Raw genomic sequence first — 13,102 nt, 5'->3', positions numbered from 1 at the left:
ACAACTAGGGACATTAAGGGGATCTGTAACTGCCCATTTGTGGAACATGGCTGTCCTACTGTGGATGCGAAGGCTGGTCCATGTGGTCCGATCCAACAGACGAGCTCCTGTAGCTCAAATTGCTGACGAATTTAATCCTGTTAATGCTGGACGGGTCAGGACTGTTTTGGCAGCAAAAGGGGGACCAGCACAATATTAGGCAGGTGGTCATAATGTTATGCCTGATCGGTGGCCATCAGGTTATGCCTGGTCGGTAGTGTAGCGTGTGTAACATATGACTAAACATTGGCTGAATGTGGGACATGGCCCAGTAGTGGTAACTTGTCCGAAACAAAATAAATATAAAACATAACCGAAAAAATAGCGCCGGCCTTGGGTGCATTTCTTTTATACATGCTTATACTGATGTAAGAGCCATTAGATAGAATTGCATCTGAATTAAAATAATTTTTTTTATCATTTTTTATAATTTAACGCTGACTGACTGTCTGTCCAGAATGTTGAATCGTCCAGGTCTATCTGTAGCTTCCTTTTCTAACAGCCAAGGCAGCTGCCACAAGCTTCATGCGTGGAATTGTCACCTGCTTCAATGGTGCAACCTATCAAAAAGGTTACATGCACAATATGTTGTTCTGCAGACAGTTAAGGGTAACCTACTATATCATAGGCATGATCAAAGGCATCTGAGAAGTGATACAGTTCTGCCTGCATGGATGCACCAATTCCATATGGCTCTAAAGTGCTCCATCTTGTCCAGACCTACCACCCATCTTCTCCACTCCTCAAATGCTTTCTGTGGTGTTTCACAATCCCAGCTGCATTTGTTTCCGTAAAGATCCTGAAGAATAAACTTAGCAGAGAGTGTTACAGGAGATAAGAAACCCAGAGGATCATAAATGGAACTTATTATTGACAGGATGTTTCTTCTGGTTTGGGGTCTATCCTTGAAAGAGATGTTAAGCATGAACATATCACACTCTACACACCATAGCAGTCCTAGTGCTCTCTCTGTAGGGAGTTTATCCCTGTCTAAATTCAGCTTCTTTATCTCAGTAGCTCTATCCTTTGGAAAATGTGAAAGAACAATGCAACTATTACTCACCCATTTGGTTAGGTGCAATCCACCCTTGTGGCAAAGACTAGTAATGTCCTTCACCATGGTCCCTGCTTTCTGCTCTGTTTCAAAGGACTTCAAGCAGTCATCAACATAAAAGTTAGCTCCAATAGTGTTTAACACTTCTGGACTAAAACAATGATTATTGTCAGTGGCAGTTTGTCTCAGAGCAAAGTTTGCACAGCTTGGAGAGGATACTGCGATACTCAAATGAGGCTTAGACACTTCACCTTTAGGCCAGCACAAGAACCTTAGAAATTGAGCATAAGGCCTGGAAACTCTGACCTGATGGAACATTGACTTTGTCTGCCATCAAATCCAGAGGCATTTGTCTAGACCTAGTGAGGACACCAAAGAGTGTGTTTGTCAGATATGGGTCTTGAATGTCACCAAACACTGGGTCTGCTTGCCTGCTTCTCAATGAAATTTACCAGATGTCATCTTTACTCTGCGGTCACCTTGTTCCTGGATTTCACAGGCGTTAGGGTGCTATTTTTCTCTTAATTTATATGGCAACTTGAGAACAATACTTTTATATTAGAAACTGTGTTAAGCTAATTCATATATGCAAGGCCTTCCATGGCAATTCAAGGTTTGCATCAGGTCTCCTGTCACCTCGTAACAGCCAGCCCAGAGCGGCCTCGACACACGGATCAGGTGGTGTTTATTGATGTTCCTTGTTACTATCCACTCAACACTCATGTGTGTGCTGTTACAAGTTGACAGAAGACCTGATACAAGGCTCTAAAGACTGGAAAGGAATATACAAAAATCTAATCTCCATAAGGATGATGGTGAGTTTTATCAGTCCTGCTATGTGGATAGCAGTAGTAAGGTGCGAGGACCCGGCAGAAACGAGCGTAGACTGCAGACTTTTTGCGATCTCAACACATGATCAAGTGAAGCATAAGCACATACTGTACATGAACGGTTGGGGCATAGTGGAAGGAATCATACTCTTTTAAAGAAATACTACATTACCAATGCTAACTCTGCAGCTCGCGTAATTTTTCAACGTGTGGGGATTCCCACATACTTCTGTAGATCTTGGAACCGGACAACACGTTCTCACACATCCATATGTGATGTGTTGGTGAAGCATATTCGATCTGACAATGGAGCCAACCTGGTAGGAGCTAAAAGTGAGCTGCAAGATGTACAGTAATTGCAAGTTGGAATACATAGAAGATTAAGAAATCTATGAATAATCCAAAAAGGTATTTAGTGGTTCTTTAATTCCTCGGCAGCATCACATCACAGTGGAGTGTGGGAAAGGTTGATACGTATGGTAAGGCAAGTTCTCCGCTCCGTTGTACAAGAACAAACCCTTGATGATGAAGGCTTACAAACACTGATCTGTGAAGAGGAGCTGTCCCATCAGCACAGTATCTGATGATGAACATGATATAGAAGCACTGACACCAAACCATATTTTGCTTTTTAAATGTCATCTTGTTTTTCCTCTAGGACTATAAAAACTAAAAATACGATCTCGATATCAGATGCCGCTGGAGCGCATTGAAGATGTCTTACCAGATTGGGTTGTCAAATCAAAACCAAAACCGTATATTTGAAAGGCCAGTAACGAAGCTCTGCCTACTATTGGAAGGTGCTGAGGAGAAGAATTGAGTTGGGTATTACACACATTTATATTAGTAGTAAGCATAAATGTTTGTATCAGGCTCCTTTATTTGAGTTACCTATGATAATTGTCCCCATGCACACAATTAGGGCCAGTGTGTAGGAGCCATTAGATAGAATTGCATCTGATTTAAAATGAATTCTCATTAGGAATGTTATAATGTGTTTTTTGTTGTTGTTTGTCTTGTGAGTGTGTGCCCTCTATAGGTCGGGGGCACAGTTATAAGGGTGGGGCAAGGCGTGGCTGGAAAAGCTGGTGCTTGCGCATACCATTCATTGGTTATAACAAACAAGACTCCTGAAGTCAAGTTTATTGTTTTTTTTCTTTCCTTTTTCTTTTTTTTAAGTCAAGTCGAGTTTATTTCTATAGCGTTTTTTACAATGGACATTGTCTCAAAGCAGCTTTGCAAAATTTATTTATCAAGGTGAATGATGTGTTTTTATCCCTAATGAGCAGCCTGGGGTAACTGTGGCAAGGAAAAACTCCCTTAGATGTTATGAGGAAGAAACCTTGAGAGGAACCCATCCTCATTTAATGTGATATCAAGAGTGTGATTATAAATCTTAAAAACAATACAGAACACTGGAGAGTGAGAACTAACATAAGTACTAGAGTGTGTGATTATGAGTAATGTTCTTTCTACAGTCTTATACAGTCATTTGAGATTATGGAACCAGGAGCTACTGAGCAACTCATAAAATAGCTCAAAATTTGAGATCATCACAGATCCAACACCAGCTTCTCCATGCCAGAGCCTTCAAACACTCAAAGAAGTCCATTGTCCAAACTCCTCATGAAGTGGAATCCAATTGGCACCTACTTCTTTAAAGGTCCACAATCTTTATGAGGTGGGACGTGACTGGAGCTGGCGCAACCTCGGGATGCCTCAGGTTGGGTAGAGAAAAAGTAGCATTTGAGAGGAATTAGCGTAGCTGCTGTTCATAATATTAACAAGCACCAGTTGATAATGTGCATGTAATCAGATGTTCTGGAGCACAAGTTTATGATATGTGATGTGTGTTGTTTGTAGGAATCGCTAAAAAGATACGTCTTCAATCTTCACTTAAACCGGGAGAGTGAGTTTGAGCCCCAACACTGTCAGGAAGACTATTCCAAAGTTTAGGAGCTAAATGTGACAATGCTCTACCACCTTCAGTGGACATAATGGTCCAATTCCATTTAAAAGTATATAGAGTATACAGAATCTAAAATACTAAGGCATATTTGAATATAAAATATATAACATATTGAAATGTATGCATGCGGCAAACTATTAAACAGGGCAAAACTAATTAAACAAACTATTTGACACTTAGTGGGATTATATTACCAGTGCAGTTTTAGAGCTATTCTTTGGGAAATGTCTTTATTTTCAATAGTGTTTAGAGAACAATTGGAGGTTATTGTCTGTTCTTGTCATGCTGAGGCATAATTAAACCAGAGTGGGCCCCCTGCGAAGTGAGCAAGTGAGGTTGGTGAAACTCATCAAAATCCCTGTAATGAAACATCACCGAAATCGCAACAGGAACCTCTTCAAATGCGTCGTTTACAATATGATCGTGTGACTGGATATGATGAAGATCGAACACAGCTTCACTTGAAGTGAAAACTCATACATTACATCCAGGGAGTTGATTTGATGGAATTATTTCATTAGAGAATGTCTGATTTGATTGTACTGTAATCTTTTCTTTTTTATGACCATTTATTTCAACAATAAAGGCAACACATGTGATTCAGTGTGATGTACATGACAGATCTGGTTATGTAGATGATGTTATTTAGAGATATTAGTTATTAAAAGTAGCCCACCAGACAGACGGACAGTCTATATATGAATTGCCTTTTAGTAATTTCTTGATATTTGTTGATGGTTGGAACGAAACATTAACAGGACTTTGCATATTTTAAATATAAAGATGTGGATAGGTTCTTTTTTCGTTTTTGTGTATCAAAACACATAAAGCAATTTATTATTTAGCACTGATTCATTTTTAATAGTTATAGTTACAGATTCGAAGATACTTAAATTTGAGCACCAGTAAATGCAAGTGTATTACAGTTATGCTCACACTGAGTCTGCGAAACTGTGTCTGAGACATTAACGAATAAACCCTTTTTCCCTTTATGAGAAAAAAAATTAGCATTCAGCATTAAATGGAGTTTGAAAACAAAGCAAGCATGAATAGTTAGCATAGTTAACTGGTGGAATGGAAATAAATAGCAAATAGGATTTTAAAACTCGTAGATATAACACAAAAAACTGAACCGCTGAGTCCCCTTATAGATTCATCAGGTCCAGGACCAGGTCGAAGCAAAAAAAATATATTTTTTGATTGATCCGAGTGTTTTTTAATCTTTATCATACTTGTGATATCCAAGATTATTTGTTGATTTTTCATTGACACACATGGCTATTTTCACTTTGGTTCACAGATTCTTGCACTACCCACAATGCCACGCTACCTGTTGTGAAGTGGGACTTAGCCTTCACTTCATCTCTACAAAGACACTCAAAAGATCAAGTTCTAAACCTCAAAATGAAAGAAGATATTTGTAGATTGGTAACTAGTCAAACCAAGCTGAGTTGGGACTTTAAGTCCAGTGTGTGCTCTCTGTACTACTATTGTGTTCGATTTCTTATTGATATGATGTGGGACATTGCTGGGAAATGGCAGCAATGGGCAGTGAGGACGTATTTTTACTTCATTACCGTACTTAAGTACATTTTTTAGTTCATCTGTACCAGCAGAGTATTTTAAATCAAGTCAAGATGGTCATTTAAGTCATATACAGTACAGTACTCAATAATAAGAGACTACGTTCCACCAGGACTGAGGTGCTACATAAAACAACACGAATTAGCATAAGATGAGACGAAGCACAAAACTAGCAAGAACACAATTTAAAATGCATCCATCCATCCATCCATCCATCCATCCATCCATCCATCCATCCATTCATCCATCCATTTATCCATCCACTAAACCACATCCATTATTCACATAAAGTTCTCATCGATCACTACTCTTACTTTTGATACTAAACTACATTAAAAAACATGCATTTTTTAAATTTTAGTCAAGTAGAAATGTAAACAGAGGCATAGTGGGGGCATGTTCAAGCGGTGGATTTGTATGTTAACTCAAGTACAGGAATAATCTACTTGATCCAACAATGGAAAATGGTATGTGATAAAAGAAGCTGTTGTTTTTTGTTTTTTTTTATTTGTTCTGAAAGCTAGCAGCAAAATATGGCTGTTCCCTCTCCTCCGTTTAAGTCCGTTATTTATTTTTTTTATCGAATAAAACCTTTTTTTTTTTTAGCTCCATTACAGATGTGCTAGTGATGTCCACTCATGTTTAGTGCAAATGTCTAATTCTAAACATATTCAATGTGTTTCAGGGTTCTTTATATTTAAACCAACATTGGATACTTGTACAAGTATTAAATGATCTAACTCTGAGTTTGAATTGGATTCAGCTTATTATTCATTCGCTGTTGGCTAAAAGTGCCTGCCAAATCGACTTGCCGAATTAATTGTGCCAGTTGATAATATCAGTCATCATTTTGTGTAGTTTCTGATTCATCATTTGCATTATTCCATTTAAAGACTGCTCCAGATTTTGGCAAATATGACTGGAAGCTGTCTCTGCGCTCTCGTAACTCTCAGCCCTGCTTTACTGCGCCATATGTATTGCCAGAAGGTCTTGAGTGGACCTGCTCCAATTGGCGCTGTTAGAAGGGCTGTAGGGGCCATGAGGCGTTGACGCGGATGGCAGCCGGGAGCACGGGGCATGTCAGGAATAAGTGGCTTCCCTGGAGTATTTGAGCCGAGGAACATTATCATTTCCTCATTTGTATACGCTAGGAATCGAATTATTGGGGGGCTGCTCGTATGCCCCTGCTGTGGGGGAGGAAAGCCTGTTGAGTTAAGTGGGGCCTTGTAATACACAGCGATCTCATCCGAGCATGGCGGCGTGATTTTGGGAGTGCGCTGGTGGAATTCTAAACAGGAGGAGGCTTGATGATGGGGGAATAATTACAAAGATTGGGTCTTGATTAAAAAAAATAAATCATTGCAGCTATTATGCTGCTGGGATTAACTGCAGGTTCGAGAGAGCACGAGAGGGTCTGGGATGACTGAACTGATTCGTTTAAAAACAACTACTACAAGAGGATGGAAAAATGTAAATTATTTTTTAAGAGTAAGCTGATTAATGAGGGAACGCATTGAATTCTCTGAGGCAGGGATATATATTTTATACAATAAATTAATTTATATACATTATATTTTTGCTATATTAAGATTAAAACTGGGGAAATGTGGGGGAAGAACAAGACACTGTATTAGACTTACTGGCAATAAAAAAACAGTGTTAGTGTTTAACAAATATTTTTACATTTAGAATTAAATAAATGGCTAGAGATACAGTAGCTTTATTAGTTACTCGGTAGCTTTATTAGTTAATGATTTTCATCTGTAGATTTTCTAAAAAAAGAAAAAAAGGAAAGATTAAAGGAAAAAACATCTAATCTTAATTAAATGACAAAGAGGTAAACTATACAAATAAAAGTATTGAGGGACCTGATTTTTCCAGCTATTTGTGGTTCTTCATCAAACTGTTACCACAATGTTGGAGGCTTACAAATGTTTAGGACGTCTCTGGATGTGGGAGCATAAACTTTTCATTTTCACTTGAACTTGGAGCCCTAAACCTGTTCCAGCAAGACAATGGCACCTGTTCTAGCTAAATGAATCCAATTTTATCATGCAGCAAGACAATAAGCCGAAATGTACAAGCTCTGCAAGCATTATTTAGAGAGCAAACAGTCGGCTGGAGTGATATCTATCATGAAATGGCTGGAACTGGATCAATCAGGAAGAAATCTCCAACTAGTGAAAAACATCTTTGGAAAGTGTTTCACCTGTAATTAATGCTAAGGGAGGATTTTTCAATAAATAAAGTTTAACATCTGTGCATTTATGTTTCATCGAAGTGAATCTTCATACTGTGAGATGACAGTTTTTTACAAATAAACAAAATAAACATGCAGGTGTCTGTAAAAACATTAAAGACTAGTTGTTTTCAAACTTTTGGGATTTTTTGCATCATTCCTTTCTGATAGAAAAATTGCATTAGTGCTAAAGACAAATAATTTTAAGTCATATTTATAAAGTTGCGCAACCTTGACCATGCGAAGGTCACTGCATAACTTAAAAGGTTGAATATTTCAATTTTATTTCACAGAGCATCTATGATTACATTCAGCAGCCTGGAGACATAACAAAACGCAACAATGGTGTTCTTAAGAAAAAAGCTGCAAACGGAAAAAAGGGTCACAAACCCAATCAAGACCAAACAAAAACCCACCTTCAAAAAAATCAAACGGAATTGAGCGACTTGAGTGAAAATATCGAAAAGTTAAAGTACTTTCCTCTTTATGAACAGGATCGCTTGGAAAGCCGGCTTTGTGGGAAGCTGCAGATTTTCTTTAGATAGCGCTGACTTCGCCTTTGGCATGTCGAGATTTAATTAAATGCTTTTGATGATAACAATTGAAGTCTTGTTTCTGGCTCTAATTAACCCGGAGGAGCCATCGAAACACTCGGCTTGGGCATAAAACACAGAGCCCGGAGAAATATTATTTCTCTGCAAACGCCATTGAGGCCTTAATGTGTGTGACGGTTATGGCTTGTAATAATAATGTACAGCAAGCAAATCGCTTTCAAGGGAAAGCAATTGGTGTTCTAGCCTTCTGCTGCTGCCCTTAATTGAAATTTTCAAAGCCGTATTGACCCCAATACCGTAAAAAAAAACGATGTACGACCATAATGACGCTGTTCCTCATTGAGAAAACAGGCTCAGCATACCGCACTGAAATAAGGAGCTGGAAATAGGAAACAGAAGAGATGAATCAATCGGATACACAAACCAAATATCTTTCATCAATCGATTCGCTGACTGCATTTTTTTTTATCTATATGGCGAAAGTACTGGGACACCTACCACATAATCTGTTACCACATAGTTAAAGGCACAAAATTGGATAGAATGCCTTTGGATAGCATTCAATGTTCTTTTTATTTGGACTATGAGTCCCAAACCTACTCAAAAAGCCAGATCTACGATGATATGGGTTGGAAGATCTCCAGTTATAAAGCTCTTAACTTAACTCCGTTAGAATAAACGGAGTTGAGCATCCCAGGCCTCCTCACCTACATTAGTACATGACTTTACTAACACCCTTGTGGTTAAATGAGCACAAATCTTCACAAGCAAACTCTAAAATCTATTGAAACCAAAAATAGGAGGTTATTATTGCAGCAAATGGGGATTAAATGTGAAATAGGAGGTTAAAAAAGCACATACCAATCTTATGGTCAGGTGTCCAGAAACCTTTGTTCATATGTTGTATGTATCCTTACTGATCACACAGTTAATAATGATTCAGCATATATTTAACCAAAATGGTTAAAGCTTTGCTTTAAAGGAAATCTTGAATAACAAAAGAAAATTTGATTAACTGACACCTAAAGCAAATCAAATGTTGAAATAATTGATTGATTAAAAGTCAGGGGTGTGTAATATTTTTCACACAGGGCTGGTGTGGGTGCAGGTTTTCATTCCAATGGACTATCAGATGTGTCCCTTGTTTGGTTGGAATTTAATCCTGCACTCACCAGCCCTCTGTGGAAAAGTTTGGACACGCCTGCTTTAAGCACTGTAGACATTTTTAACTTCATTCACTTTGTGTCAGTCACACAGGTACAATATTCTCTGTAGTATGCAATAGATGACCAGTAATGACCAGCAATAGATGACTGGTTGCTGACTCAGTAATTATTAGATTACATCCCAAGTCTTCTGAATTTTCAGCCACATATATTCTGTGCTGAATTCAGAAATCAGGTCATAATTTGTAAAAAAACACAAACAATACAAACATTTCCCTTACACACAAGTGGGTAAGGTTTTGCTTTGGGTGGAGGAGGTGGAAGCGCAGTGAACTCTGGATCGTAAAGTCATGAGATTAATTCCCAGCACCACCAAGCTGATCAACTGATTGGTTGGAAGTCGTTTTGGTCAAGGTGTCTGGCAAATGACAAAAATGTACATTTTTACTCTTACAGTTTACAGTTTCTTTTGTAAAATTGTTGCTTTTGTTACTCCTGACAAATTGAAACATTTGTGAATTTCTGTCACAAACTTTGTCTGTAGGATGCAAAAATGTATACTAATGATTTAAGAGCTATAAATACTAACAAATAAACAATAAAATATAAAAGTAGACTTGTTACGGTCGATGACTAGCTAGCGGCGGCTCTTTTTCGTCTCACTTTAAGTACAGTGTTGAGAACAACTGAAACAAAAAATCCACCCATGATGTGTTTGCTTTAGAGACGGGTTCTGAGTTCCAAAAACAGGTTTGTTCGTATCCACGAAAGTTCGTAAAGTGAAAGTTTGTAAAGTGGGGAGGGTCTGTATCGATAATGCATGAAAATGAACTAAAGAACCAGACTGGCATTTCTGTTTCCTATACGTAGTCAAGTTAAGTCAAATCAAGTCAAGTCAAGTCAAGTCAAGTTTATTTCTATAGTGCTTTTTACAACAGACATTGTCTCAAAGCAGCTTTACAGAAATCATCAGTTAGGGTGAAAAATGTGTGTTTATCCCTGATGAGCAGCCGTGGCGACTGTGGCAAGGAAAAACTCCCTTAGATGTTATGAGGAAGAAACCTTGAGAGGAACCAGACTCAAAATGGAATTTGGGTGACATCAAGAGTGTGATTATAAAAACAATACAAAACACTGGAGAGTAAGAACTGACATGAGCACTGGAGTGTAAGATTATAAGTAATGATCTTTCAACAGTCTTATACAGTCTTTGTGGTTATAATACTAGGGGCTACTGAGCAACTCATAAAATAGCTCAGCATTTGAGATCATCACAGATCCAACACCAGCTTCTCCATGCCAGAGCCTTTAAACACTCCAGGAGGTCAGTTGAACAGAAGGTTCAGTTTTTCATCATTTGTCCTTGGCTTCATTATCAATTTTATTTCCTAATTCAAATGTTTTATTTGCATAACTACATGTGTTGTGATGGAATTTGGCAATTGAAAAATGTAGTTTTAATTTCATTCTGCTCAAATGAACCAAATGATAAAAACGATTTGATAAAAGATTTGTTAGTTTTGCTGAATGAGATTCAATGATCCAAGTCAGTAAAATAACTTCCCAAGTCACACAGGTGTAGATTTGAATCTCTAATGAACAAGCCAGAAAAGACAGTGGAAAGAGAAATTTCATTGAGGTGACCTGAACAAAATGCTGAAAGGAACTAATCTCAAAAGCAAAGCCGGTATAGCGGTATAGCGTGATGGCAGGGGAATTGTAAATGATTACAGCATCAGAGTAAATTTAAACAGTACTGTGTTGAAATTATGTTGAGTAGGAGAAGCTTGTGAATGATACCTGATTACAGGTCAGTCTGTCTGATCAGGGTCAGGGTCTAAAAGAGGTCAAGGGTCGATCAAAGATGTTGTGTACTTGTGCTCATCTGCACCTGACAAGTTCTGCAGCGTTGTTTTAGCGGTTAGAGAAGGTCCGCTTGTCAGTGCTCAGACCATATGCTACACACTGCAACAAGTCAGTTTGCAGGGCCATCGCCCAGAATTAAGCCTCTTCTGAAGCTGGCTCACAAGAAAACCCACAAGCAGTTTGCTGAAGACAACCTGTTTAAATGCATGAATTACTGGAACCATTTCCTGTGGTCGAATGAGCCTAAGAAACTTGTTTGGCTCAGATGGTGTCCAGCATGTATGGGGACTCCCTGGTGAGGGAAAATAGTTTCTTGCCTACAATAAAGCATGGTGGTGGCAGCATCATGGTCTGGGGCTGCATAAAAGCTGCTGGTACTGGGGAGCTGCGGCTCATTGGGAGAAACACGGATTCCGGTGCTGTGACATTCTGAAGCAGAACATGATGCCCTCTCTTTAGAAACTTGGCCACATGGCAGCTACCCAACATGAAAACAACCCCAAACACACTGCCAAGATGAAGGTGAAGGTGATGGAGTGGCCAAGTATGTCTCCAGATGTGAATTAAGCACCTGTGGGGGAAGTGGAAGTTGGAGAAGCGCCATGTGTCTAACACCCAGCGGCTCCGCAATGTCATTATGGAGGAGTGGAAAAGGATCCCAGCAACAACCTGTGCAGCTCTGGTGAATTCCATGATCAGGAGGATTAAGGCAGTGCTAAATAACAACGATGCTCACACAAAATATTGACACTTTAGACACAGTTTTGACATGTTCACTTAGGGTGTACTCACTTTTGTTAACCAGACCCAGCTTTCATTAGTTTCTGAGTTTCAAACAAGGTAGGATAAGATACTGTTGTCTTCCTTTTCTCCCAAATTCAGGATCTCGCCACCCACCATATTACAGCTACCAACCAGAGAGAGTAAAAGGCTAAGGCCTGTTTGCTCCCAACCAGTGAACCAAATCTTTTTTCGTATTGCTGCTCATGTTGCGTTGAGAAAACTGCTACCTGCCCTTTTCCGCATTGGTGAACCCATGACTGAGGAAACGAGTCTGTGTGTGTGTGTGTGTGTGTGTGTGTGTGTGTGTGTGTGTGTGTGAGAGAGAGAGAGAGAGAGAGAGAGAGAGAGAGAGAGAGAGAGTAAAAGTATGCCATCCCTTCTTGTCAGACACCAAGGCCAATTTTGCTTCCTTGGATCCTGGCCACAGATGAATTTGGCATCATCAGGAAACGCAATCTCCTGTAACAATATGAACGCTTTTCTGTTGTGTTGCTCAGGAGCCTGAAACTACTTTTGTCCAAAATTGCAGTCAAAACTATATTTTTTCCTGAAAACAAGTAAAGACGTAAAAGAAAGTTCTGTTCCATGTCGTGGAACCTAAAGCTGAAATACACAACAAAATTCATTTATTGATTTCAAACAAACGAGGAATTAGTGCATGTGAACAGCCACAAACTTGTATCAAGGTTTGTGCGTACATCATAAGAAGTCCTATAAATAAATAAAAAATAATAATAATTTTATCCTATTCTTCTTCTGATTGTGTGTAATTAATGGATGAAAAAAATGAACCAATTTAAGCCAACTGCACTTTTACAAATATAATATCGTCAAAGTTGCCTTTAAGATAATAACTGGGACAGGAATTTTTAAATATTTATGGAAATTGATGATTTATTTTATTATTAGGATTATTTGATGTACTGATTTTGCACGTCACATGAACATTGCCGGACCTTTTCTACTGATTCATTTCCATTTCCTACGACAGCGTATTAGGGACAATTTGGGATTTAAA

Source organism: Silurus meridionalis, chromosome 5 (assembly GCF_014805685.1).
Source record: "Silurus meridionalis isolate SWU-2019-XX chromosome 5, ASM1480568v1, whole genome shotgun sequence".
Lineage (NCBI taxonomy): Eukaryota > Metazoa > Chordata > Actinopteri > Siluriformes > Siluridae > Silurus > Silurus meridionalis.
Note: the sequence above shows the minus strand (reverse complement) of the source record.